This window comes from Lonchura striata, chromosome 9 (assembly GCF_050655825.1).
Source record: "Lonchura striata isolate lonStrDom1 chromosome 9, ASM5065582v1, whole genome shotgun sequence".
In the NCBI taxonomy this organism is placed as follows: domain Eukaryota; kingdom Metazoa; phylum Chordata; class Aves; order Passeriformes; family Estrildidae; genus Lonchura; species Lonchura striata.
The window spans coordinates 8,992,022-9,018,981 of NC_140711.1; the positions used below are offsets into that span (position 1 = coordinate 8,992,022).

Here is a 26,960-nt window from a genome sequence, read left to right on the forward strand (position 1 = left end):
AGTCCTTGTGTGTGCCTTCCAACTCAGAATATTCTGTGATCTGACTGTAGCAGTTAAAGGAGGTTAACAAAGAAATCTAGTTCCATTTGACTGCATTTTTAAAAGCTGAAATCAGTTTCAGATTCCCTCTTGTTCTAGCTACTGTATAAAGCCCAACTTCAATTTTCCTTAACAGAATTGGGACTGAGACCTTTAATTTCATTTTTCCCCTTTTTCATCTTTACTTCTATGATCCATGACCTTATCCTGCTTTTTGCCTTTTTCTCCACGAAAGCCAGTGGCCAGTTTGGTCTTGGAAAGAAAGAGATCACAACTCAAGGCATAATACTTATTTGAGAATGCAGATCTGAAAAGGCTGATAGTGAAATAGAGCAATAGAGGAGCAAAGCAAAAACATTCCAAGAAAGGAAAGGTTAAAGAGGAAACAGGAAAACACACACACAGAGATAAATACAGCACATATTTTCCTCTCTCATACATGTATTTAACAGAGAAGTTAGAACATAACAGGCAATTTAGTAAATATCGCAAATATATTGAGCATAAAATGGTTACAGAAATAATAGCCAAGCTACCCAGAATCTGATTAAAAATAGCATATCAGTAGATGTATGTTTCCCTTAGACTGTGTATTAAAAAAAAGCGCTAAATTTCATAAATTCTCAAACTAAATTTGCATATGACAAAGCAATATTTGGAAGTGTGACTGATTGGATTCAGGGACAGATGTCTTCCATAGCATTTTAACTCTAATTGCAGCACAGCAATGTGTCAAGACTGGGCAAAGAATTTACTGGGGTGAGAAGCAGGAAGGAGAAAAAAGTCCTGAAAATTGCATTAATGGAAACAGCAGGCAGGTGGCAATAACCAAATAGCTTTAATTGTCCAAGGAGCTCATGGGAATCAATTTGCTGTGATTATTACCCACATGGTGTAAGGAAGAAATAGCAAATTAAATAGAATGACACAAATGGTAGTAAACTATACCATAGGATTCCCATAGCGAGCTTACAGCAGTTTTGTCCTCAAGGACACGCTGTTTTAGGTAATTTTCTCCTGGAGAAAACAGTGTAGATGCCAGTCAGACAGTGAAACACAGTTATTATTAGTGCACACATGCTGCCTGACTTGGTAAACCCAGATGTATTTTGGTTTTGGGTAGACTGCAAAACTTACATACCCACAGGGTATAGGATTGATTTCTCCCTTAGAACTATCTTGACATTATTTAGTAGCTTATGCTGAAAAACAGCGTTGCTATTAACTTCACTTCTTGTCTATACCAAGGCACACTGGGAGACACCCTGAGCACTTATCTCGGACTTACTTAACTTTACAGACCAACAATTCTTGTATGGCAGAAAATTATTTGCGTTTAAAAAAACTATCTAAAATTTAACTGAGACCTACTAAGATTTTAAGAGAAGGCTCATTCAGAGCAATTGGTATTCAGCCAACTCATTTAATTCACAGAGGACTTTGGCAATGCACATTAAGCTTTTGGCTTGGCCATTTACATGAGAGGGATTTACCATGTGAGATGCCTGAAACTCTCTCATTTGGTCACAGGCCATCATCCAGGCCAGCAGTTCTCCCTGTCATACCTGCAGAAGAGATGGCTCACACTGAGGTGTTTGAAATGGCACTGGAGTGTCCTAACTGGGCAGCTGGATGCTGTCTCAGCCTTGTGTATCCATGTGCTGCATGGATGCCAGTGCACTGCTGCTGCCTGCAGCAGGCTGGGGATGAATCTCCCAGAGCATTCGTTGTTGTTCTGTCTGTGTAAGATGTCCTTTGATAAAGGAGGGGCTGACTTGCCAGAGCAGAAGGTGAAGTGTTTGCTGGGGATGTGAGAGATTGTGGGGTTTGAGTTCCTGGTCTGAATCAGGCAGGCTGGGTTTGAACCAGGATCTTCCACATCCTCAGGAAGTGCCTTAATCATTAGGCCTTCAGCTAATCACAGCCCCTGAGTTAATTCGTGCCAGACCTTAATTATTTGAAAGCAATGCACTTCTGCAGAGAAGCTTTGATTTTTAAAGAAATTACATTTCTAAAGTAAAAAATCATTTTCAATGAAAGGATCCTAACTAATTAGGACATTGATTGGTATGGGTCTCTCAGACAGGATATTCCCTTTTCTTTCAAAGGGGAGCATTCAGGAAACAAGGACAGAGTTTTGTCTTTGACAGAGAAGAATATTGATGTCTGAATCTCTGCTTCTCAAGAGGAAAAGTTATTTTCAAGTAGTTCAGAATGGTTGGGATGTCCAGCTAGAAATTCCCATGCTGCATGATCAGTCTAATTCCACAAGTGAGCTTTGGGTGTTCAGCTGTGTCAGCTGCCAGGCACTCTGATTCCAGATCATCGCTTGGTTGCTGCTTTCTCTCCCTGCACTTCCCCACATTTTCACAGGGTAATTACTGGATGTTTTCTAGTGAGGCATCTGTCCCACAACCTTCAGCAAGAAGACTCAAATGATGATGCAAAATCTGCACAGTCAATTTAAAACTAATCCTACTTTATATCTGGGAAGCATTAATTGGGATCTGTGCAATACATATAATATTTAGTTTGTCTGACAAGGTCTAGCAGAGAAACTAAAAAGCATACTTTTAACTAAACTCTAATCTTTAGAGTAATGGGATCAATTCAAAGATCTGGCTCAGCATATAGATTTTGAAAAACTTCCTTTAGAGTCTGCACTCAGAGAGTATTCTGACATTTAAAATGTATAATGCAGTTTTGATTTATGGCACAATTAACTTTAAAAAGAGCATAGCAGTTCAGAAAATAAATTTCATATACCAAATATCTCAAGTAATTAATGTAACTCTCATCCCTCCCCCTTTTTATAGAAAATCAAAACAAAATGAAACAAACACTTTCCTTCCTTTGTTTCAATACCCTTTAGAATCATTACAATAAGCTAAATAAGTCCAGTGATGAGTATTCCCTTAGGAAACCTTTACATTAATTTCCTGCACTACATAAATAATTCATTACAGCTACCACCTCTGGCAACACCACAGCATTCCTTAATAAGCAATAGCAGGGAATTTACAGAATATACAGTAAAGAATTGAGAAAGGAAGTGCTTGAATCATATGGAAATTCCCTTATTGTGTATACCTTAGCAATTGTACAAATTGTGACAGGTTCCTACTTACAAGCAGCAGGTGAGATCTTACTGTATGCTAATAATAATTAAGGCAAAATGGTCTTTTCTGTGTTGTGTCTAGAAATATTTTATGTTGTGATAGCAAAATTACAATTTGGGATTGAATTAAATTCTGTGTGATTTCACAATTGCTTGTTCTGAAAAGAGTAGAGAATTTAGGGGATGATTATTGAAATTAAATGTATGAACATTGTGGGAGCATGTGTTTGTGTACATGTGTATGATATTCAGATTATCACAATAACAGCCAAAAATTACTTTTCAATGATAAAATTTCCTTGTAAAATCCTTTTAAAATGTTTTAAGCTTAACATTGTCATGGCTGGTATGGGAACAACCTTTGGGAAACGGATTAATTCCTTTAAAACTGCTTATAAATGGCTTAAGCAGCCTTAAAGAAAAGTAAACTGCAGCTGATGGCAGCAATGAGTATCTTGTGCTGTACAGTATTTATTTAAAGACATTGGCAGCTCTATTTTTAAATGTATATTTGAACGTCACGATTCTGTTCAGGGAAAGGAAAATTTAACTATGTAGCATTTAGCAATCAATTATGGAGTGTCTCATGTAATAAATATAGCATGTAATGGTGCTGTTTATGCTGGTAAAACATTTATGCTTTATATATGTGTATATAAAATCATAACAGTAATCATGTGAATATAAGTCAAAAGTAAAGCAATGCTATGCATGAGGGGCAGATGCAATTCAGAAAAGGACCTTTTGGTAAAGTAGTGTAGAAAACATGACCTGAGATAATTAGCAATGTGCATTCTTAGGAAATAATGGGAAACACATCTTATATTAAGTGAGGCTCGTTGCTGTGCACAAGGCAGTGAGGATGGATTTGCTTGGTAATGTTGAGGTGGAATTGGTTCATCCAGCTGGGCTGTGTGCAGGTGGAGCTCAGTGACAGCCCAGCAGCGTGGCACAGAAATGAAGCTGTGTGACATGATGGGATGAATGTCCAGCCCCAGCCCTCTAATCCTGACACAACCTGATCTAGGGATATTCGGTGCCAAATTAAAGAACCCAGCTGGCTGCTCTGTGTGCTGGGAGGGTGCCTGAAAGAATTCAGTCTTGAGAACGTGGATGTTGAGTGTTAAATTAATTCATTACTTTTTACAAATGTAATTTTGTTCATAAATGCTAAGGAGAAAAACAGAAATGCCAAGTCCTGACAAGATTGCAGAAGAAATTTTCATGTTTACATCTTTATTTGCTTCTTTCAGTATAACAGCTGGAAATGCTTGGAAGAAAATTAGACATAGTTAACTCTTAATTATTGTGTTTATATACTAACTAAAAACCTTCTCCTGTCATTTGTTCATCACATTTGTAGCTCAGATGGCTCTTGAAGAATTAAACATTCTCATTAAAAAGTGCTGCTTGTAGCTGGAACTTCCATGTGGACCATCTTTGATCTGAATAAAATCACATTTAGGAATTGTTTGTCTCACTATGACTGGAATGTGGATATTTATCCTGAGAAGAGGCATGACAGAAGGAAGATGTGTTTGGATTCAGAAATACAGCCCTCTAATGAGATGGAAAGGTGTGCTCTGCTTTATGTGCCTGTTTGCCTGAGGTATGTGTTTCTTCAAACCCACAAGCTTCAAATGTGTCACCTAAAAAATATTACACTCTGGATGCTGGAAGTCTGGCAAGCAGTGCCTGGAGTAAATGGAGACTTTTAATTCTTCCCAGTACATACAGATAACAATAATTTTCATTCTGTAAAAGGCATGGTAGCCTACAGCTCTAGGAGCTAAGCCTGATATCATTGATATCTGGTGTAAGTTTGAAAAATATTCTACTCAGAAATCCATTCTGGATGAAAGAATGTAAATGTTGAACACCTTGTTTCACACCCATCCTTACATCTTTGGTGGTTTTTTACTAATAAAAATTCTTACAAGATTTTTATTTCATAGGAAATAACACATTCCTATTTATAGTTTCAAGAAAGTAAAAATAATAATTATCTTTTCCTGTGATCATTTCTGCTATAGTTTGCTGAGATAAATAGGGAGCTTTCACAGTGAGCATCTATAGAGTGACTCTAGTTTTTATTAGAGACTGTGTCTTCCATAAAAATAGGAATTCTGCAATTATTAATTGTTATTTATAATTAATGTTGAAATAAAGGAAGGAAATAAATACAGAAATTACAATGCAAATATTTTTTCCCAGAAATCTCAGCAGGCTTTTGAAATAATATTGGCACAGACACTCAGAAATTCATATTCTATATGTGATACATACATACATACCAGCCCTAGATTTGTTCTCCCTTTTGAAAGGGCTGAATATTTATCTTGAGGAAATCCTTGACTAGTTGGGAAAACTTCCAAAATATCTTGCAAGGTATGTTTGAGTTAATTTTTTTTCCCCTTTGGTAATTATGAATACAAAATTAGCTCAGCCTAACAATCTGAGTTGGTTCAAAAAAAAGGAAAAATTCAACTTTAATATCTAGATGAGACAAATATTTAATTACAATAATAATGATAGTAGGTAGAAGCATAAAAATTGCTTAAATTAAAGAATTTTGAAATGTTATATCGTACTTTTACATTTATATTTTTCTAATTTTTGCTGGATGCAGCAGTGAGCAACAGAAATGGATGGATTGTGCTTACTGCCTGGGCTGTTATATCAGCTCTAAAACATTTCCACAGAGCAACCTGAGATCTAGTATAATTTTAATATAAATGCATTATAGGAATTGAAGGGCAATCACAGATCTGAATTACTTCTGGGAACTGAGGGTAAAACCAGTCCAGCTCCAAGTCCTTTGAAGCTGAAGGCAGACAAAAGAGATTTATAGCAAAACATTTTTATTTTATTTGTAGTAATGCATGTTTGAATTCCACTTAGCTGTAGTAGTGCTGTAGAATTTGGAAACCAGTAGCTAGGTAGAGGAAAGAACCATAAATTAATGCCCAGGGATAAGAGAGCAGAAAGAGTTCATCTATTTGATATTTTCTTTGGCAACAGTAAAGGACATAACCCTTTAATAAAGAAAATTATTTTACTATAAGAAACTAAGTTTTATTCTGTTGCACATAGAAAAACTGTGCTGAGCTGAGAGCTGTTTGTTTGTGCTACCAATGTTCTGCTGTGCACTGAGCATAAAAGACAGTAAAAATATTTTTCTAATATTTTTACTTTTTAGTATCCTTCTAATAATTGAAAATTTTATATTTTTTTCTACTCATATTATTAAATTCCAAAACTATTTATGAGCAAGAATTAGACAAAGGTACTTCTCCTAAAGTGTAAAGGCTTTCCAAAGTTACTAATGATGAAATGACAATGGAAGATGAAATAATAAAGGGGAAAAGCAGGTCACAGATTTGTCAATGCTCTTTTCAGTGTTGTTACTGGCAAAAGAATTTGCATTCCATTGCTGCATCTAATAGTCTATTTGGGAAGTAAACTATTTGACAAATACCTTAATATTTTATGGGAACACTTATGTGTCTGTAAAGCACTGCAAGGAAATCACCTGTGATATTTTTCAATGCCATTACCCATCTCTGCCAGGCGAAGGGAGCAGGTGACTTGGTTGATGTGTACAACTTATAGTGCAATTAACAGTAACCACTTTATTGTGCTGTAAAAGCCATGTATATCCTTTCAGAATATACTCCCCAAGGTTTTAAAACCTGTTTGTATGAGAAATATGCATTTCCTGTAAGAACAGTTAAAATGTCACTTCTTTACAATTCTGAAACCTTCATGGTTGGAAACAAACACACTGAAATCCATGGAGAGGTTGGCAATATTTAATCACTGGAGGGAAAGGCTCCCGTTTCTAGCTCTGCAGAGTGACACAATATTGATTTTTAAACCCAGCACTCAATCTTTTGGGTTCAGCATTCGGGTCTGATGCAGCCTGGGGAGAGAAAGGCTGGAGCAGGGATGGTGAGGAGGTGGAAACCTGTTAGAGTAGCAAAATAAATGTAAGCATCTTGCAGCTCCTGGATGTTTCATGTTCGAAATACTTCTAGCAGAAATTAGGTAGAATGCGAAGTCAGAAGTGTCTGGTAAGTACAATTCAATGACTGCCTCTTATTTTTATTGCACGGGTAGAATTTCCATGTGGTTCTTATCAGAGGACTGTGGTTGTGCAGGGAATTGTCTGCACCATCACCTGGGAATGTTTCTGCTGTGAATTCCCAGAGGACTGTGGGGATAGGACAGTGCTCTGTCCTGGACTGGGACTGGAGATCCTCCAGCATCCCTGGGTAAGGTCCTGAAAAGTGATGTGGTGCTTTGTGCTGGGTTACTGTGGAGCTGCCCAAAGAGTCAGAATGGCCTCAAACACGAGCATGAATCCTGTTCTGTGTTGCTGACTTTCTGCATTAATGTCCTTTTCTGCTTCTACACCTGTGCCTATTTCTCCTTCCATGATTGTGCCAGATGTCCTTTGATATTCACATTGCTGTGCTTTCAAAGCTTAGATTCATTTCTCATTATCGCCTGTGTAGACCAAGTCATTGAAATAGACTGTTGGATTAAAATTTTGGTTTTCTGCAAATTAAATGATAAATATGGTGCCAAATGAAACAATGTATTTAATGTCTAATCAAACAAAACATTTCCTTCAATATTACTTTTGTTATTCACTGTGATGAAAATATGGGCCAAAGAAAAACCCAAATAATGTTGACAACACAATATTTAAAAATTTTTTAAATTGTTTTTGGCTTATCCAACAAGCCCCAAAGTACTAATTATCCAGCACCAGCCTTCTGTTTACTATGTGATGCCAGCATTCCATCCCTTTAAAAAAAAACTTAATTTAAAAGAAATACAGCAAAGAAGAACAAATAGACTGTCTCATACATGAAGGGTCGTTATGATTCTTTGACTTGCTTGGAGAAAAAAAAAAAGACAAATCTCTGCCACTTGCTTTGGCCTTGCAGCCTCTGTGAGTTATGAATCTTTCCTAAGCAGGGAAGGAACTTAGCACTCACCCTTCATGGGTGAAACAGCCTATTCATATTCAGGAACGGGTAGCAAACAATTATAAGTGGATTTAAAGAGATGTCAAGATTATAGCCTGGAAATATCAATTGTTATAAGCTGGTTTAATTCTTTCCTCCCCATCTGCTTGTATTTCATACACAGGATCTAGCAGTGACAACTGGATGCTTAATACTGACTAGAGTGCTGGAATCATTAACAGAAATAGAATTACTTTTAAAATAAAAAGAAATAGAACTTCCTAAATTCTTCCTGAAGATGCAGCAGACAATAGTCAGTATAGTGCATTTCGGCTGCATTCAACTCTAACTATGACCACATTTTGCAGGGCTACAATCTGTGCAAGGTGCCTTGGAGTGGCTGTCTGTGGCTGAGAGAGAAATAAGATGTTTTATGGCATCTGAATTGCCCTGGGCTTTACTGGCACTATAGTTTGTGCTTCTCTGTATCCCCTGCTCTGTTCCCATATTTGTGGGAACTTGAGGATGGTGAGACAAAGATGTCACTCTACAGCTGACCATAAAACGTGACATCCCATCTGTCACGTTGCACCCCTGACAGCAGCAGTGTCCTCCTCAAGCTCCATTTTCCCCAAGAACCCCTTCTGAGGGAACAGCTCTTCCTGAGCAGGATTCTTCCTGGGCAAATGAGAAGCAGAGAATACAGCTTGGGCTCTCCTGAGTCAGCTTCAGCCCTTAACTGAGCCCTGCTCACAGTCTCTGGAGAGAGATAAATACTCTGCTCTTTTTGCTGATTAGGATCCTAACTTAGATGTCTCTATTAGCTGTCTACAGCCACTAGGAATGAATCTCCTCATATGAAAATTGTCATCTTAAATTCAAATATAAAGAAGGATGGCCTGAAAGTAGAATTTTTAGCTGGGGATAATTAAAATTCAAATGGCACCTGCATGGAGTAGATTAGAGTCAACCTGTCATCTTTCTCAAGTGCTCACATAAGAGAACATCATTACTAGGGCACCAAGTAAAATAGCCTGAGGCATCTTTAGGATACATTTTGCAGAAGTGCTGTGTAAGAATGAGAACAGATGGAAGGCAGTGGATGTGAGCTGTGTGAGGCACCAGGAACAATGGAACTGCTGCCTCCAGAGAAGGGAAATCAAAGGACAACAGTCTGGGAATGGAAAGAAAAGTTGCCAAGAGCTGAAATGGTGGCAAAGTTGTTTCTATCAGGATGTGAAAAGGCATAGCTGGAATAGTGCTATCCCATTTTTGCTAATTTACAGGTAATACATTCTGCAAATGACATTCTGCTATACATTAATAGTAAAAAAATACTTCTTTTTTCTGCTCCACTTCCTCTTCCTCACTATGGGATTAAAATTGCTAAGAGGAGGATCAGAAGAAGAAAGATGAGGAGCTGTTGCTTGACTCTTTAACCCTGTCTGAAAACCCCACAGTGCAATATGACTATTCTTGCAAAAACCACAAATTGGTTTCTGGCAACACATGGTGGATAACAGCCCTGCAAAAGTGAGTTATCCCTAAATATCCAATTGTACTAGCAGTGAAGTAAATCCATTTGTTTCAGTGGTGCAATACTTCCACTACAGAAGAACATTTTGACTGCTGAAGCTTTCTATACCTGAAGTTTTTCTGATTCTCAGCAGGGAAGGAAGCCTAAAGGGCCTCTTTCAACAGTTGTTCACTTGAAGCTCTGAAAGAGCAGCTGGCAGGTCCATGAGCTTCTTAAAGACTGTTTTGCTTGATATTTCAAGGGGTAACTTTTGTGTATTAGAAAGCCTTTGGCTTGCTTTATAATTTAGCCTTTTATATCCTGTTGAAACAAGAGTATACATCTCTGTGTCTTGTGTTTGCATGTGCATACATATATTTGTATTTATACCAATCCATGTGGGTACATTAGCAAGTATGCATAAATATATATAGACACATATCTGCATATGTTTTCATGTTACATATTTTTCCTATCTATAGGTACATCTATATCAATCTATTTAATTTTTCTTTTAAATTCCCTTTCTTCTCTGCTTTCTGCATCCTGGAGCAGACCACCTGCACGTGTGTTTGAAGTGGTTTGAAGTGGCTTTCAGTCAGTGGCCACTACAGCCCGAGGTGGTGGAAGTGCACTCTTATTAATGGGTTTAAACCACTATCTTTGTTATACTCCTGGGCCTAATTCTTGGCAATAGCAAATTGCTCAAACACTGCTAAAATTGTTCCATTGACTTTTCTGGAGCATTTTACATGCTCTGAGGGTTGGCCCTGTAACAGTCAGCATGGATCTGACTAAACAGCCAGATCTAAAACACAGCCAGTGAATGTATTTCTGTCACCTTGCTGAGTGGGGGATCCCAGAGCAGCAGCCAGGCAGGGGAGATCCTACCAAGGATGTAGAGGTACATTTTCACTTGGCCATGCTGGAGGTCACTGCTCTTCACATGGGATTAGCCAGGGTCACTCCCAGCTGCAAGGGTACCGAGTGTATTTTGTAATCCTCATCTCCAATCTTTTGCTTTTAACACATTCCTCCCAACAGGCTTAAAAGGCTTATGGGTGTAAGGAAGGACTAGAATACAGAAAAATCCACAGGGAATGTCTGGTTTTTGAAACAGCAGAAGGGTTTTTTTGGTCCTTTCTTCTCCTTTTTCAGACATTAGTGAGTGAAGCTCTCAGAGCAGGTTCCGTGCACGTACCTTTTCCCCATGCTGCATGGAAATGCTGTCACAAAAATCAGGTGAGCCTCTTCCAGCCAACACTTCTGGAGGCACTTCAGAAATAGCAGAATAGGAGATACAGTTCAGTCACCACCACAGAAAAATTCAGTGTTTGATTTTCTCCTGAAAAACGATAAGGAAACTGGGAGAACTGTCTTCCTGCAAATGACATAAAGCAAATGAAACTTCATTCTCTCCTGGGAGTGACTGTAAGCTTATTCGTACTTGGTGAGCTTCAACCAAAGGTGGCACTAGGGGATCACAAGTAAGGCTTTAAATACACCACTCTGCTCTTTATTCTCCTCTTGTCATTGTCTTCCCAACTCTTTCCCTTCCAGATTTTTCAGGTGATATTTTCTGAAAATGGACAAGTCTTCTCACTGACACTGGCTGGAATACCAAGGTAGGAATGGTGAGGAGGATGGAAAGCTGATGGTAATCTCCCTTCTTTTAATACTGAAGGAAAATCTACGTATTATCTGTGTATCTATGCAGGATGGTGTTAATTCTGTAAATAAATGTGGATTGAATTCCAGTTTTAAAAATCCATCAGGAATTAGATCTATTCAGATACATTAATTTATCGTTCTCTACCTCATATCTGCCAAACTCTAAATCCCCCCCAGTCCTCTTGTGCTCCAACTCCATGTGTATTGTTGAGACCTTGGAAAACATTTCATTTTCACTGCTGGGCTTTGGCAGCTGACCATGCCTGCATCTTTGGAAAGTTCCTTCAGATCCTTTATGCTTACCTGTCTTTCAGCTGGGACAGAACTGTGGGAACAAGGTCTAGGCTGCTGCTGCTGCAAGCACTTGTGGGAGCTGCTAAACTTCTAATCCTCCTGTAAAATTAACCTGGCAATGGAATGTGATGCTGCAGTCTGCTTAAATAGAGTTTGTTTCCTGTGGGGTTGCAAGGAAGTCACTCCTGTTTCTGCTCCAGTTCCCTGTCTGAGCAATAACTCTTCCTCCTCCTTGAGCTGCTGGGACAGTAAATCAATTCTCCTACATGCTGCAGATCTGGGTGACATATAGATTTCCATATATTCCTTTGAGTCTGCCCCAAATCCTTGTGAGGTTTCATCTTATGCTCTGATGCAGGGCCTATCACTGCCTGCCCAGTGAAGATTTTAGAGGAAAAAGGGGCTGAGCAAAAGACCCAAGCTGTTTCAGATCAGTTTTGCCTTCTTTTTCTCTAGGCTCACCTGGCCTTCTCAGGTCCCCAAGTCTTAATCCTTTTCCTGACACAGATCTGAATGAAGCCATCACCTTTAATTTTTACTAGACTTTAATACTTCAGGAATATACATCTGATATTTTAAAAGGACCACTGAAATCAATGGGTCTTGGGCACCAAGGGGCTGTTGGAGAACTCAGTGAAGAAATATTTGTGTCTTTTGATGAGTAAAGTTGATGCTGAATAACTGCCTAAAAGCAAAAGAGTAGGAATTTTATTTACTTATCTATTAAAAAAAACCCATAGGTGAAGTACTACAATTTTAATCCATATTAGATATGTGTTGCAGACTAGCAATATATTTAAAAACTGACAAATTAGATTGAATCAAGAATCATGTCTTGTCTGATTAAACTCTGTAAAATCACCTTCATGTATGTCACCCTCTTTCAGTACTGTCCCTCTCCTTTTGGTTTCATTTCTGTCCTTGAATGTGAGGTCACAGCTAAGGTGAGTGCTGCTGGCATCAGAGCACAGCAGCCTGCAGTGCACCATGTACCAGCAGAGAGGTTTTATTAATGGCTTGGTGTGTCATCTTGAGCTTTGACAAATAATTCTTTTGAGCTGCATTTCATTGTGCAACTAGACAAAAATGCATAATTAAATTTTTAAAAAGTGTCAGCTGTTCTCCAGCCTAATGTGGTGTCTGTGCTTCCAGCCTCTACCTGGGGCTCTGCTCACTATTTCTTCACCTGTTTCTGTGAAGAATTCATAGACACAAAGGGTTAATATACTGCAACTGAAATGGTGACTGCATCTATTAGGAAATACATCACATTATGTTTCTGTGTCCACAGCAGGAGTCTAGAGCTGCTTGTGCATTGCCAAAGCCTTCCTGAAACATGGGCAGTGTGAGCAGACTTTCTGACAGACTGGGTACCACATTGTGGGGGGGGAAAAAGCCAGCCCTCCAAACCAGAGAGGGAGAGCATGGAAAATTTGGGTCCCCTCTCCTCCCTGCACAACTCTCTATTTGTTTAAAGAATTTGTGTGGTATGTGTGAACTATCCAAGTGAAGCCCTGCCCCCTGCCATGTGCTAATGACACAGTTTAAATCATTCCCATATGCTGAGTTCTCTGCTCTGTTTACTCGACCACAGTAAATCCATGCTGGTAGTGCCAAGGGCCTGAAAGAGGATCAGAAAAGCAAAGAATGTATTAAAACCTGAACTTGTATCTTAGTCCTGGGTGGAACAGATCATTTTGTGTTTGCTCTCAGAGACAGCAAGAAGACTGAATGGCAGAAGTGCTTCTTGGTGGGCATGGGTAAAGTTCCAGATAATTGTGGATTTTTCTGAGAGAAATAATGTTCAGAGAGAGCTGGAGAGATAATTTTCTGGTCTAAGTGGTTGGATGCAGGGCTTCTTGTGGGTTGAGAGCAGCACTGTGGCCTCCCCTCTGCCAGGAGAAGGCTTCTGGCAGACAGGGAAACTGGAAAAGTCTCTGAGAGTGAAGGGGTCAGGACAGTTTTCACACCCTCTATATCCCATCTGAGTGGATTTTGAAGATAGAAATTCCAACTAATCTTATTTTTTTTAAAAATTAATGAAACAGGGTAATATTTTCTGAGGGTACACATGGGTCTGCAGTTGAAAGGGAGATAAATCTAAATGGCATTATGCTTATCACTATAAACTTTTCTGAAAGCATGTGTTATTCAACCCTCACATGCTTTTTAGTCCATCACATATTTAAAGAGCACATAGGTGCCTCTGGAATACCTTTCTCCTCTTTTTATCCTATTCTGTTCTTGTTTATTTTATGTGGTGGTATTAGACAGATTTTTTCAGTTTCCCTTCAAGAGCTGTTGTCCAGGATGCTCCAGGATCTTCTGATCCAAAGCCCTCTGAAGTCAATCAGCTGAAACTCTGAGAGCTCAACAGTATTTGGGTAAGGGCACAAGTTAGCAAAGGACAGAGTTTAACAATGTCAGTGCTTGGATTTTCAGATTAAGTTGTCCTTACAAACCACTCTTAAGGGCACATGTGCCTCTTCAGGAACAAACCTTCACTGACAAGCTCAGTGTTGGTAACAATACAGGGATTTTGTTGTTTGATATCATCCCTTTTACATTCTGAGTTTTCTGGAGCTCTTCCATTTCATAGTGCAAAGGCAGAAAGGAGGAAGTTCTCCATTGGGTGAGCTTCTGTATTTATTAATCTTGTTCACCATGTATCTTCAGGTTTTTTAGGTACACTTAACTTCACAAAGTTGTGAATTTCTATATGTCAGGAATGTGGTCAGCTACCAGGGTAAAAGAATGGAGTTTCTGCTCTCTCATATCAAGGATTTTACATGACTTAGACTAAGGGGGAAGTGAGGGAACAGTGCAGGCTGGGACCTAACGGGGGGAGAGAAATCAAAATGTTGCACTCAACAGAGTGCATCTCATATCTTAATAAATTTTAAGTTTTTGACTCAGATTTTTTGGCTGTTTGCCAGGTTTGTGTTATCATGTTCCCACCACATAATTGCATGTGCAGTATTATAATGAAATATTTCCAGGCTTGCTCTCTAGAGCAAATGTATAGACTGTGTGAACAATACAGCTCATGCCTGAAAACTCATTCAAGACTACAAGAATTCCTCCCTAAACACTGGACATTGCATAACTCCTAGAAAAATGAAGAAACAGGATTACAGAAATTACTCATATTAAATATGTTTTAAGAACATTAATTAATGTAGGGGGGGGTTTAACTTTTCTGTTAAAACAAAAGTAATAAATACAAAGATATATCCAAACCATGCTGATTAATACCCACACTGTTTTGGTTGTGGGAGGAGCAAAGTAACAGTCCATCCTTCTTGTCCAGCACCTTTTTCCCCTGTTAATATTTACTTCTTAATGGATATCATTGTAGGTACTGCTTGCTTGCTTTTGGTGAGCATATCATAATATATTTTATGGAATTCATCAATTTATCCTCAGAATTTGAAAGTTGAAGTGAGATAGACATTAACTCTATGCAAATCATCAAAGATATTAACATTATGATTTAGTTAGAAAACAAATATAGTTTTACACAAATAAAGTCTCCTGTATGCCAGTTAGTAAATACAATAATCCTCTGAGCTCTGTCCCACTTCACTGTGGGCTGTTGTCCTTGTATGAAGGAAGCATGGGAAACAGTATATTTAAAATACAATATCTTTGAAGTTAAAAGTAATTTTTCCCTCCCACTTTTTGACTACAATTAATTGTTTATTTATGTTTTGTTAGGACTGAAGGAGGAATAGGACAGACATTAGAATTACTTTAACTTGGATTAGAAGGAAGGCAAACCCTCACATTTCATGTTTGTTTACAATGATGATTTTTGTTTGTTTGCCTTCTGAATACGGCTTTAAGAAGCATGCATTCCAATAGGTACTGAGATGAATGTAAATGTTATTGTTATTGATATTTCAAGGCAATGTTTTGACCTGAAAGTTCAGCTATTTGTATTTTCTTCTTTATAGAAATTACATCCGAATGTTCATGATAAATTATTCTCGTTTATATTCACCTTAGTCTATTTTAGTGCCTCTTTCTGAGGTAAGTTAGAATAAGCTCGCTTTTTTCTGGTATTTGTAAAATATACAACTTTCTGTCTTTTTCAGTGAACTGAAAATCATATTCCTTAAAACTATTTAATTATTTGAAATGCCCTACAGTGCAGTCTGGTAAAATGCTTATTGTCCTCATGGTCAGTGACATTCTCCAGAGTGACCAAGTCATCAGCAATCACACTCTATGTACGGGGTCAGGATTAAAAAATTGTCTTGTTGCCCAGTTCAATACATGCCAAGCTACCATCCTGATAGAAAGTGGAAGTGGGGAGATGCCTGTCCACCTCTCACCTCCTCCTTGAAGATTCAGTCCCCATGACAAAACTGGGAACCCAGACTGATCTTGAGCATTTCCCTTCCAAAAGAGCAACAGGCAGAGTCATTGTGGAGATGTTTGGAAAAGGTGACTGAAATGTGAAGCTGCAGGTCCCTCAATTTGGTAAGAAATGTCTGGATGTTCTTATTTAAAGGGAATTATGGATCCATTAATCTGATCAAAATGCTCTAGTGTTGCCTGTGCAGATATTTTCACCTTCCTTTTGCAAGCAGAACCTGAGCTCTTGTGAATCTGCTGATGTTACAAGGAAGGCTGAGGCACATTAGCTCCTTTGTGAGCAAGAACAAGCTTTGGAAGTTTAGCATTAAAAATATGTAGTTTAGGTATGGTAAAGACATTTTCATTTGAAAGCCAGTTATAGTTCAGGAAAAAACTCATGCTGAACCTGAAATTTTTCCTGCTTTATGTGTCGCTCCATAAAGTTTATGTGAGCATGAAGGCTGAGCCTGTCTAAAATGATTTATTAAATGGAAGTTGAGAGCACTGAAGAAGATTAGAAAGAGCAGAATTCATGAGAATAATCAAACCTAGTGCTATTGTGTTTGGCTGTTTCGTCTAGGAACAATACAATGCTATTCTCAGGAATCCCTAAAATGCATGTAGAAACAGAATTACTATGCTAGCCTCTACTTGCTGTTGCTTACACCTGGATGCTAATATTAAGTATGTTATTAAAAAGTTAAACAAGGCTTAAGCCAAGCCCAGAGCTGGCAAGGTATACTATTGTGATGTATGAATCAGTCATAGTTATTGTGTAAGGAAGAGAACATGCTTCAAAGGCCAAAGGCCACCTTCTCTTTTTTTAATTTTCTTTTCACTTCTTTCTTAAAGGCAGGGCTCTGGAGTGAGGTTTACAGGATGTTGAACACAGCCTCTCTGTTGTGCTGCATGCTGCATTTATTAAATGCAAGGTTTCCAGCCTTTTGTTCTGCCATCTTGGAAAGCCAACAGAAGAATCCAGAGTCACCAGCTGCATATCTTGTCCAAGTCCTGGTCTAATAATTCTGCAACCCTGTGAGAGTTCATTAATTCCCCATTATGATTTGGGTTTCCTTTCTGAACAGGCTGGTTGTGCAGCACCCCCAGTCTCCTGGTGCAGATGTGGTTTACAATATTTCTGCGCTGGGAGTGCTGTAACAGCAGCACTGCTAGAAACAGACCATTCTGAATATGCTGTGGCCTTAGCATGGACAAATGGACTTAGGTGGAGATGAAAAATGTGAGAAAATGGGAAAAGTATTAATCCTTTCTCAAAGGACATTTGTGTGTTTTCAGTATTCCAGGTTAAGGAAACAGTAAAAAGAGAGCATCTGAGCAGGACTCAGAGCCTGTAAAGCAAGTATATTCTCTGAAATTAGATGCAAAGTCCCTAAGGAAAAAATTCCAGCTTCCTCCTCATGGGTGGAACAGCCATTAAATTTTTGCAGTATGCAAAAATGAAGGATACTCTTGATAACAAGACATTAATCCATACTTGGATTAGATTATCCCACCCTGAGCCCAGTTCAAATGGATTTATAGAAAAGGACATAGAAGGGCTGAGTGATCCATTTCCCTTTTCTAGAAGCAGCCAGCATTGGACACTGTGGAAGGGCACTGAAGTGCAGTGCATCAATTACTGTCTGTCTTATTTTAGTTTGGAGTGTAATCTGTACCACGAGCTGCAAAGCTAAAAAAGGAGTTGCATAAATGTTTCTCATTTACCTAGAATTGTGTGCTATTCCTCAGAATCCTTTGGAAGCAGGTGGCTGCTGTACCCCCAGCACAGGGCTGGCAGACTTGGAACCAGCAAGAAAAAGGCAACAGTTTCTTATAAAGGCCATTTTGGCTGCTGTCAGTATGGCTTCAGCTGGGACTTTCTGGAGCCTGCTTCTATAAATATACAACAATTCACTTGTGTAATTGCCATTACCAATGTGAATTCAATTTGTCTATATTTTTATACCATAGCATTAGGTCTTAGAATCTTGAACTGGTATAGATTCTTTTAATTAATACTGATCTCTCCAGATCCTGAGAGGCAGAAATGAAATCATCTGAAGCAGATGGGGCATGGAATAAAGTGAAAAATAGAAATATTTTTTGGTAAGATTGTTATGCTTTTTATATGCAGCATTATTTATGCTGAATAATCTCCTGTAATCACCTGATCCACAAAAACTAAATTAGAATTCTGATTCCAGGATCTTTTGATTCAGACTACTTTTATTTTTTTAAAAGTTTCAGGGTGTTTTAACTCAAAAAACCCTGCCATTTTGGGTTGGAGTAGAATCTGATAGAAAAATCTACCACTGAAATCCAAAAAAATCACTGAAAAAAATTGGAAGAGAGCCTAATCTTGCTCAATCCGCCTCTCAGCAAGAGAATCTGGTTAGGAAGGTGTGGTCTGGAATGATTTTGTCACTTGGGGCTGGATGGACAGTGGTGCTGTATCTTGGTGATCAGTGACTGGAATCCCAGTGTCAAAGCATTTAAAGCACAGGCTTTAGAGCTTTCCACTCACTTGATGCAAAGTGTCTGCCAAGCACCTTGGGCCACAGGGCTGCTTTAAGTACTGTCATTAATAGTTGTTAGTAGCTTTTATAAGGCATCTCTTACATTTCCTTTAATTCATACAGGGCTGTTGTTGCCTGTCCTGTTGACAGCTTTGCATGTGTGCTTCCTTGGCAGGGACAGCACAGGAAATACTACTCTTGCACTTAACTGTGCACAGAGGAGTAACTCCATGGCACGTCTTCAAATGTGTGCACAAAGAGAGGATGTGCAAGCACGAGGCAGTGAGCATCTGCACAGTGCTGTGTTCCATGGGTTCTGCTGCAGGCAAATTCCCTGGGAAAGCCATTCACTGCTACAAACACACGTGAGGAAAGGGAGCAGAAGGGAAGTGCAGGGCTCAGACCTGGCATTGTGTGGGAGCTGCTCAGAGCAATCAGTGAGGGATATTCTGGACGCCAGGGCTTGCGGCACATCAGCTCTGTGGATGTCTTGGGTGCTCTGTGAGGAAAGGAGCCTTCCCCACTGTATTTCTTATCACCACCTTGCCAGGCTGCCTGGATGCTTCAGCATTAGGCTGTGAGTAAGCTCCTCTGCAGACAAAAGTACCTGAAATAATAGGGAATTCTACCCTAGAGTTCTGTACAAGGCTTACTCCTCTTCTGATGGATTTATGTGGCAGCCTGACCTAGTTTTGAAAGTACAAATCCAGACTTGTATTCAGTACAGTTAATCCCCATTTCTTCTTTTCAGATGGACTTTGCAAAGTTTATAACTATCCTCATATCTGTGCAGGATCATGTCCTTAGTTACTGCTCCATGTTGATACTGGCATTGTTTCAAATATAATGAATACCTGAATAAACAACCCTGAAAAATATATGTGTATATATATAGTCAAGATTAAATTTATTAGTTTGGCCTTTTGGCCAATTGCCTAAGTACAACTGCTGTCTTAAAAAAAGATCAATCTCTGATAGTCAGGAGCTTTAGGCAAAATTTTTCCTTTTAGATCTTGGACCAGCCGTGGTACTTTGGGCCATCATATTCACTTGATGGAATAACTACTGTTTTTAATAGGACTGATGGAAGAGGAAGGCTTTTTAGAATTGGGATATTAAATAGACTTAGTTAAATTGCACATTTTGTGCACAGGAAAAAAATATTCTTCAGACTGAGAGGGTAGAAGGGTAATTCACCCCAAATTGAAGCCTCGGGATTGAGAACAGGTTAAAAGTAATGTCTTCCATTAGCTAGGAATTGATTATTTTTCTTTCCCACAGCCTCTTCCATAAGTGAGCCAGATCTCCTGGTTTTGGCTTTTGTTCTTCAGTGTCCTGAGGCTTTGCGTGGTTTTCAGCTGAGTGCTGCAGCAGTGCTCAGCAGAAGGGTGACCCCATGTGAAACTGCCTTGGATTGACTGCACTGTGTGATGCACTGGGAGCACATTGGAATGCTTTCCTTCCCTAATTGTCCTTAGATGGGGGAGGAAATAATATGATGCTGCTTTCTCCTTGTCAGAACCTGAGAAAGCTGCTTCCATGCATCATTATCCCACAGTGTTGCTTCCAGCACCCCTTGGATGTAGAATGTTAGTTTTTTGGAGCTGATGTTGAGCACCATGATCTGTGCAGCTCAGCCTCGTTGCAGCTATAATTAAGCCCTTCTGTTATAAACCAAATAGTCTGAAAATCATTTTCTTCATTTACTGCACCTGCCAAGGGAGAGCTCCTGCAACCTTTAATGATGCAGGTAATCCTATTACTGCCAACACAAATACTCCATTAGAGAAAGGCTGCAGACCCACAGCTAGATGTTTTTCTTCCTGCGTTTCCCAGGAAACATTTGTCCCTGCCTCTCTACATAAAGATTTGAATATTTTGTAGAAAAACATTGTCCTTTTGGGTCAAGTTTAGACAGTCTCTGGAGTAGGAGAGTGATTAGTGCTCAGAATGGCCAGTAGCACAGGTTGAGACATTCTCACAGCGATGTAAAGATGCAGCTTCACGTGTTTACTTCACAAAACAAAACCCCTGTCTAGGCCAAATAGTGTAAGCACTGGGCTATTTCCTATTCTGAGAAAGTCTGTTCAGTTCTCCATTCCCTAAGCCCCAAACATTTTGCTTTCATTTGACCACAGAGCAAAGCATCAAGGTCATTTTATTGAAGGAATTTTGGTTTCCAGTAAGATCAAACTGCACCTTTGTTCTGATCTCATTACAGTCTTTCCCAGGTGACAAGATGTTGGTAGGTGCTTAATATGCCACAGTGATGGGGACTTCTTTTTGCTAAACCTAAAAAAAATCACATCAGATTTGTTCTACACTCACAAAGTCAGAATTGTGGTGGGAAAGTAAATAGAGAATCTGATTTTCATACCTACACTTTAATTCTATGTTCATTTGTATCCGTTAGGACTGCTGCTACTGGAGCTGATTTGAATTCTAAACAGTGTTAGATATTTATTTTTGTAAATCTGTGCTATTCATCTTTAATATAATCATCTAATTTACTCTATTAATGCCAGCTGCTCCATTTGGCACAGGTCACCTGGAGTGTTTGGAACACGCTACTAATTTTTCCTTGAACTAATTCTAAAAATCCATAGAAGTCGGAGCACTCCACCTCCACAGTGAGGGAATGTTTATTTCTGTCCATGTTCCTAAACACCTTCTTAGTTTGGCAGAAGAAAATATTCTCTGGGAGGCAGACATCCATTTTGCTGGTAAATATTTATTTATTTGCTTGGCTTTTTCCAGAATTGTCCTTGGCATTCCCAGGTGACCCCAGCGAGTGGCCACTTGTATTTTTCAGAGAAAACAGCTGCTGCTTTGAAGTCCTAGGATGCCTTTCAACTCTTTGGTGCCTGCCACTTCTCTCTTGTATTTGAAAACTTCTAGGATGGGTAAGAGTGTGAAATGTTTTGTGTTTCTATTCTTTGACAAACTTGGCTTAACACCACTTCACCCCACCCTGGTCTCACAGAAGGCAAGTGCAAGATTTGGAATTGCATAGAGGTTTGTACAAGTTAGGGCTAGTCCACTCTGAGAAAGTAGAAAAAAAAAAAAATGAACAAGAGTGATGGCCCTAGCAAACAGAACAGCTGAAACATGATATGGCAATACTGTGATTTTTCTTGAGCTTATATATTTTTCAAGCCACAGATAACAGCATGGGTCCTGTGCCTCCAACCCAAACCTCAGTTACACTTCTTAATCCACAGGAGAGTGCATCATTTTATCTGTCTTCCAAAACATTCAACTAGTAAACTAAGATAAAAGGTGACATTTTAAAATGTAAATTTTAATAGGCAACTGTACTTTAAATAATGAAAGAACATTTCCCTAGCTAAGGAATTTGCAGGAGGTAGATTAGAGTCAGGCCTCTGGCACCCCTATTCTGACTGGTTTCCATTCTGCTGTAAAGCGGAGATCCTGATCACAGAAAAATCTATTTTCCTCCTGTATAACTGTAATGAGTTTATTAAAAACACACAATAGTGTATGGCAGTTTTGACTAGGCACATTACCAAAGGTGATAACATAATTAAGCCATGGCTTGTCAGAGGTTGAGACAGTAGCTAAAGGGAAAATAGTTTCATTTCTCCATCTGGATCATAGAGTGAATTTGAAATCCTGCTGCTGTTTCTGCTGAATGGAAATTACTCTTCTGGAGAATCCAATGCTCTGCAGGTGTGCCCCTAATGTGTAAGTGGTTAGCAGTGCTCCAGCAGGATGGTCTGAGGTGTCTCATGAGAGCTCTCCCCAGTAACAGAGTTCTGGCTCACAGCATACCTTATTGAACACTTTCTAAATGATCAAACTTCCACAAAAGGTTGAACAGGGAGTTCATGGTCTGTAAAGATCCTGTTTGATCAGCAGTGGTTCATGAGTTCAGGTCCAATCCCCACAGAGATTAACATGAAATCAGTTTGTAGTTCTATGAAAATTTAGCAGATCTCATTCTGTAAATGAGTAACCAACTTATGTTGTTTTCAATGTAGTGTTTCATTTCTTAATAGATTAAAAAGCTCTGCTATTCAGTTGTGGACATAAACAGCTGTCTTATCTCTAGTGCTCTTCTGTGAGCAGATCCCTAGTCAGAGGTTCATGCTAATTAGAAAAGGGTATTGTGTGTATCTGTATTAGTTTCAACTTTGTATTTAACCTCCCCAGATTTCTTAATGTTTTCAAAAAAAGGCTTTCTTTTAGCCTAACCTCTTGAAACTGCTTATCCTAATATTTATCCTTGTGTTGTATTGCAGACAATCCCATTCCTTTAGCAAGTAATTAATGTGAGGCTGTGTCACCAAACCCTGAGGCTCATCACTGCTGCAACTGAGTGTTAATTTAAAGCATGTTATACTCCTCAAATTATCTCTTTTGAAGAGTCTCTCTGCCACAGTTTTGTACTGCTTTGTTTTCAAAGTAATCATCTACAGTCCAGATTTCCTTTGGGAGGGAAAAACAAACAAACAAAAATGAAAAGCCAAAATAAAGAGTTGGAGCCAAACCCTTTCAAATTAATGAGTAAAAGACTTCAGACTTCTGTATTGTTACCCGATGTTGAACATTAAGCTGCCTCCCATAGTTTCCTTTCCTCCTTTGTTAGTTAAAGCCTCTTTTTTTTCTTTTTATGATCAGTTTTTACAAGTCTGATTTTTTCATCTTCATCAGAAATAGTATGTTAAAGTTATTAAGCCAGCAAGGGCTGAATACATTTTGGGCTTCTTTCACCTCCCAGCCCTCTATCAAAAAAAGGCACTGAGAGTGAGATCATGGCCTTTTTAGGCAAGCATAATCTTTTTTCCAGTTCTAACAAATTTCAGACACATTTGAACAGAAAAGATCACGTTTCTGTGCTGTAGGTAGATGGCTCCAACATTATTCATATGATTCTTTGTATATGTCTGTAGCAGCCCTTTAACAAGAGCAGTGAGCCAGCTCTGAAATACAATAGCACTCAGGGCCACCCTTTTATGTTTGTTTACTCACTTTTATGAGCCTTCCTCAGTTATTTGATTCACAGGGCTGAAGCATGCCAGAAGACAGATCAAGAAATTCATTGGCCTTTTTTTTGGCGAGGCCTGCTCTGCTGACCTCTCTGTACCAGGGTGCCAGAGCTTTCTTATGGAACTTGAAATCTGTATTTTTTACCACATGGCTGGTTAACAACATATCTGATCTGTTGTCTACAGCAGTCTGTCTCTTGATTTTAATACACCTCCATTGGCATGGAGTCTCCACTGCTGAAGGTCTGTTCCAGAGCAAGATAAATCTGTAAACAGGTAGATGGAAGAAATTTAATTTATCACTTAAAGATTTTGCCAGTGAAGGTCACACTGGGGCCGGTGGGTATCAAACCTAATTCTGCTGCTCATAGAAAAAAAGATTTAACAGTAGGTAAGTTAACCATTGGACCATTTTATCTGTCACTTCATTTCATCACGGTAGTCATTTTGAACAGCTAAATATAAATAAAGGTTGTAAACTGTACTGACAGCTGTAATCTTATTGCAGCAATTATCTATATAAAGTTTTCTCACTTTCATTATGAAAAATAATGATCTAGCTAAATAACCCTTGATTTGAGCTTTAGTTAGAAATTGATGTACAAATCACTCTCCTCTGTGACCATGTGCCCAGGGTTGACTCAGTCTTTTGAGTATTTAAAAACTGAGCCAAAAGGTCTAACCCTTTGGGTCTAGAACCTTCCTTTTCTTTATGGGTGTATATTTGCATGAATAAAGGTGTTGAATCATCCACATGCTACTATATTAGAAGTAATTAATACTTAGAGGGTAAATACGGTTTTTCCTCCCATAAAGTGATTTAATTTTCATATCCTCTTTGCCTGGAGCAACTTGCTTCAGCAACCTTGCAGAATTTTCTATGTTTTTGATTTATTGTACAGCATCCTTCTACACTTCTAGTCCTTATAGCTTACACACATATGGAATTAGTTACAGATTTAATGCCCCATTGATATCAGTGCAAATATTTAATTTCTGACATCTTTAAAAGAAAGAAGGATCAGAGTTTCAGGAATTTTCCCACTGCGAAATCTCATTTAGATATGTTTTCTACTGCAAAGGAAAATATGACTTCTGAAAACTGAAATATCTGAAATGTAGCTGATGATAAATATGCATATTGTAAACATAGTATATGTCTCTACAAGTCAGAGATAAAAGTTTTACACTTGTTTGCAGGCCCTAAAATGTGCAAAATATCCTGTGCATCTAATGATGAGTTACTCCTAATTTTTTTTCTTATTTTCTTATTTTGTTAAAATATGGCAATGAACAGGCCATATTTGCCTAGCATATCCAGTCCTGCTGGACTAATGACCTAACAGTTTACTTGCTAATTATGGTGGAATCTTTTAGGCCATATATGTAGGACATACACTTTTTATGATTTCATATATGCATACATATTTACAAGTATATGAAATACTTTTAAAGGAAAGAGATGATGGGTTTGGAAAACCAGTTCCTGTGGAGTTTTATGTATAATGATTTCTGAGGGACTGAATAAGAGGAGATGGCTTTACTTATTAGGAAGGAGCCATGTAGAAAATTACAGTTTTTATTCATCATTTTGAACAAGTCAAAGAATTAGATTTTTTGCTCCATATGTGTATGTCTTTTGGGATTTTTTGTAAAGAATTTAGTTGGTAGTTCATGTCAATTTTTTACTTGAAAAATCTTTTATATTAAGACGATCAGATTGTATGTATCTCTCCTGATATTTTCTTCTAGAAGTCAGACTAAACCAAATGCTGAATCTGCACACCTCTGAAGTGTCATAGGTTTAGGCTGTGAACTTTGCATCTGGTCCATATGAACCTAAGAAACCAAGCAAAAAGAAAGAAAAATCATAGCAGTTTTAGAAGTAATGTGTATATTAAACCTCATTTTGTTCACACTCTTTGAAGTGTATTCAAAGTGCATTCCCCCCTATTCCAAGAGCCCAAGGTTGTTCTTGCTCTCTGAGAAGCTGCTGTGGGCACTGTTAAGCTGCAGGCTTTTGGGGCAGGCAGTTTGGCCATAACAAGGACAGGCAAATGTCTGTGGATCGTGTCCTTCAAGGGGCTGATCTGATGGAACGCCTCTGAGGACCTCTGTCTGATTTGGTGGCTTTGCATTCTTTTGGCAGCTTGCTGCTGCCTGTGGCTCTGGTGGTGCCTTGGGTCCTGCAGCCCAGGCCCCTGGCAGTAAAGTGGCAGCAGAGCCTGGTCAGTGTTTCCTAAACCCACACATGATTAAGGTGAGCTGGATTTCCATAGGGTGAACATGATCCTACCTCACTCTGCCTGTGCTTGGTGCACACCAAGCACAGCAGAACCCACCTTGGGGGAAATCTAGGCTGTAAGAAGGATGGGAGGGGGGAGACAAGATATAATAAATCCATCACTGCCATTTCTACAAGTCCTTGCTTGCAGATGCAGTAAAATTGAAGAGTCATCCATATATGAGCAATTAGAAGCAAAACCAACATAAACATTTCTGCACAACTAATCAATAAACTCGTATGTCTTCATTAGCAAGGTAGCATTTTGTGTTATTGATATTAAAGATCTACTTTCTGTGTTGGGTCTCACTGCAATTGTTATTGATGAATAAAACCCCCGTGGGCTGAAATTGTTGTCTTTTAGAAAGTAGAATCTTGATTGGACTGCTTTATTTTGCTTGCATCACTTCTCACCACATCTCCTATTAAGCCAAAAGTATTGAGAATGTATAATTTCCCAAGTCTCAGCTGTGACTCGCACTGGACACTGTGGATGACAGTAGCAGAATGCTGAAGCTCTATTGGTGCGTGTGTATCACTTAGGGCTATTTTAAGAATGGATTTTGATTTGTGTCATTCCTACTTTAAATATGACTTGTTCAATAACACGTTCAGTAGTAATTAGATAATTTAATATCTACTGACAGGTCTTTTGTGACTGAGACCCAATTTTAGCTCTGCATACCAAGGACCCTGCCAAGGAAAAGTAACCCTTTTACTTAGTAAGGAAGGATAATGGGTAACTTCTGGAATTAAGTGAAAAATTGAATCCAGCTTCCTGTGTGCACTTTAGGTCCCACACTGGGATTACAGAACTAGCTCTGAACTGCTTGGCTGCTGACAATAAAGATTTTATGTGTGTCATGTTGAATTTTCAAAAAAAGTTCTCAAATCAAAAATCTCCATTTTACATTGAGTCCGGCTGCTTGTTTAGGAATTTAAGTGCTTTGCACTGGCTTGTCTTCTCTGTAGCACTCAAGTTTAAGTTGGTTATTTGGAGAAAAAATGGTAATATTCCAGGTTAAGGAAAGGGGAGAAAGAAAATAAGGTCATATGCAAACAGAATTTAAAAGTGTTAGCCTAGTTTCCGTCATTAAGAATTTATCCACTGAAGAGCTCATATTGGCCAAGTGCTTGCTTACTATTTCACTATAAGATTTCACTATAAGGGAATT

The 26,960-nt window shown here is 38.7% G+C and overlaps 1 long non-coding RNA gene across 1 annotated transcript in view; it reads left to right on the forward strand.

The window, feature by feature from the left end:
• Positions 1–21,249: 21,249 nt before the first annotated feature.
• The window catches only part of LOC110483651 (uncharacterized), a 28,046-nt gene continuing 22,335 nt past the window's right edge, over positions 21,250–26,960 (forward strand). The window contains exon 1 of the long non-coding RNA XR_014957172.1: positions 21,250–21,395. This is a non-coding gene — a long non-coding RNA (uncharacterized LOC110483651). The remainder of the gene's footprint in view (positions 21,396–26,960) is intronic.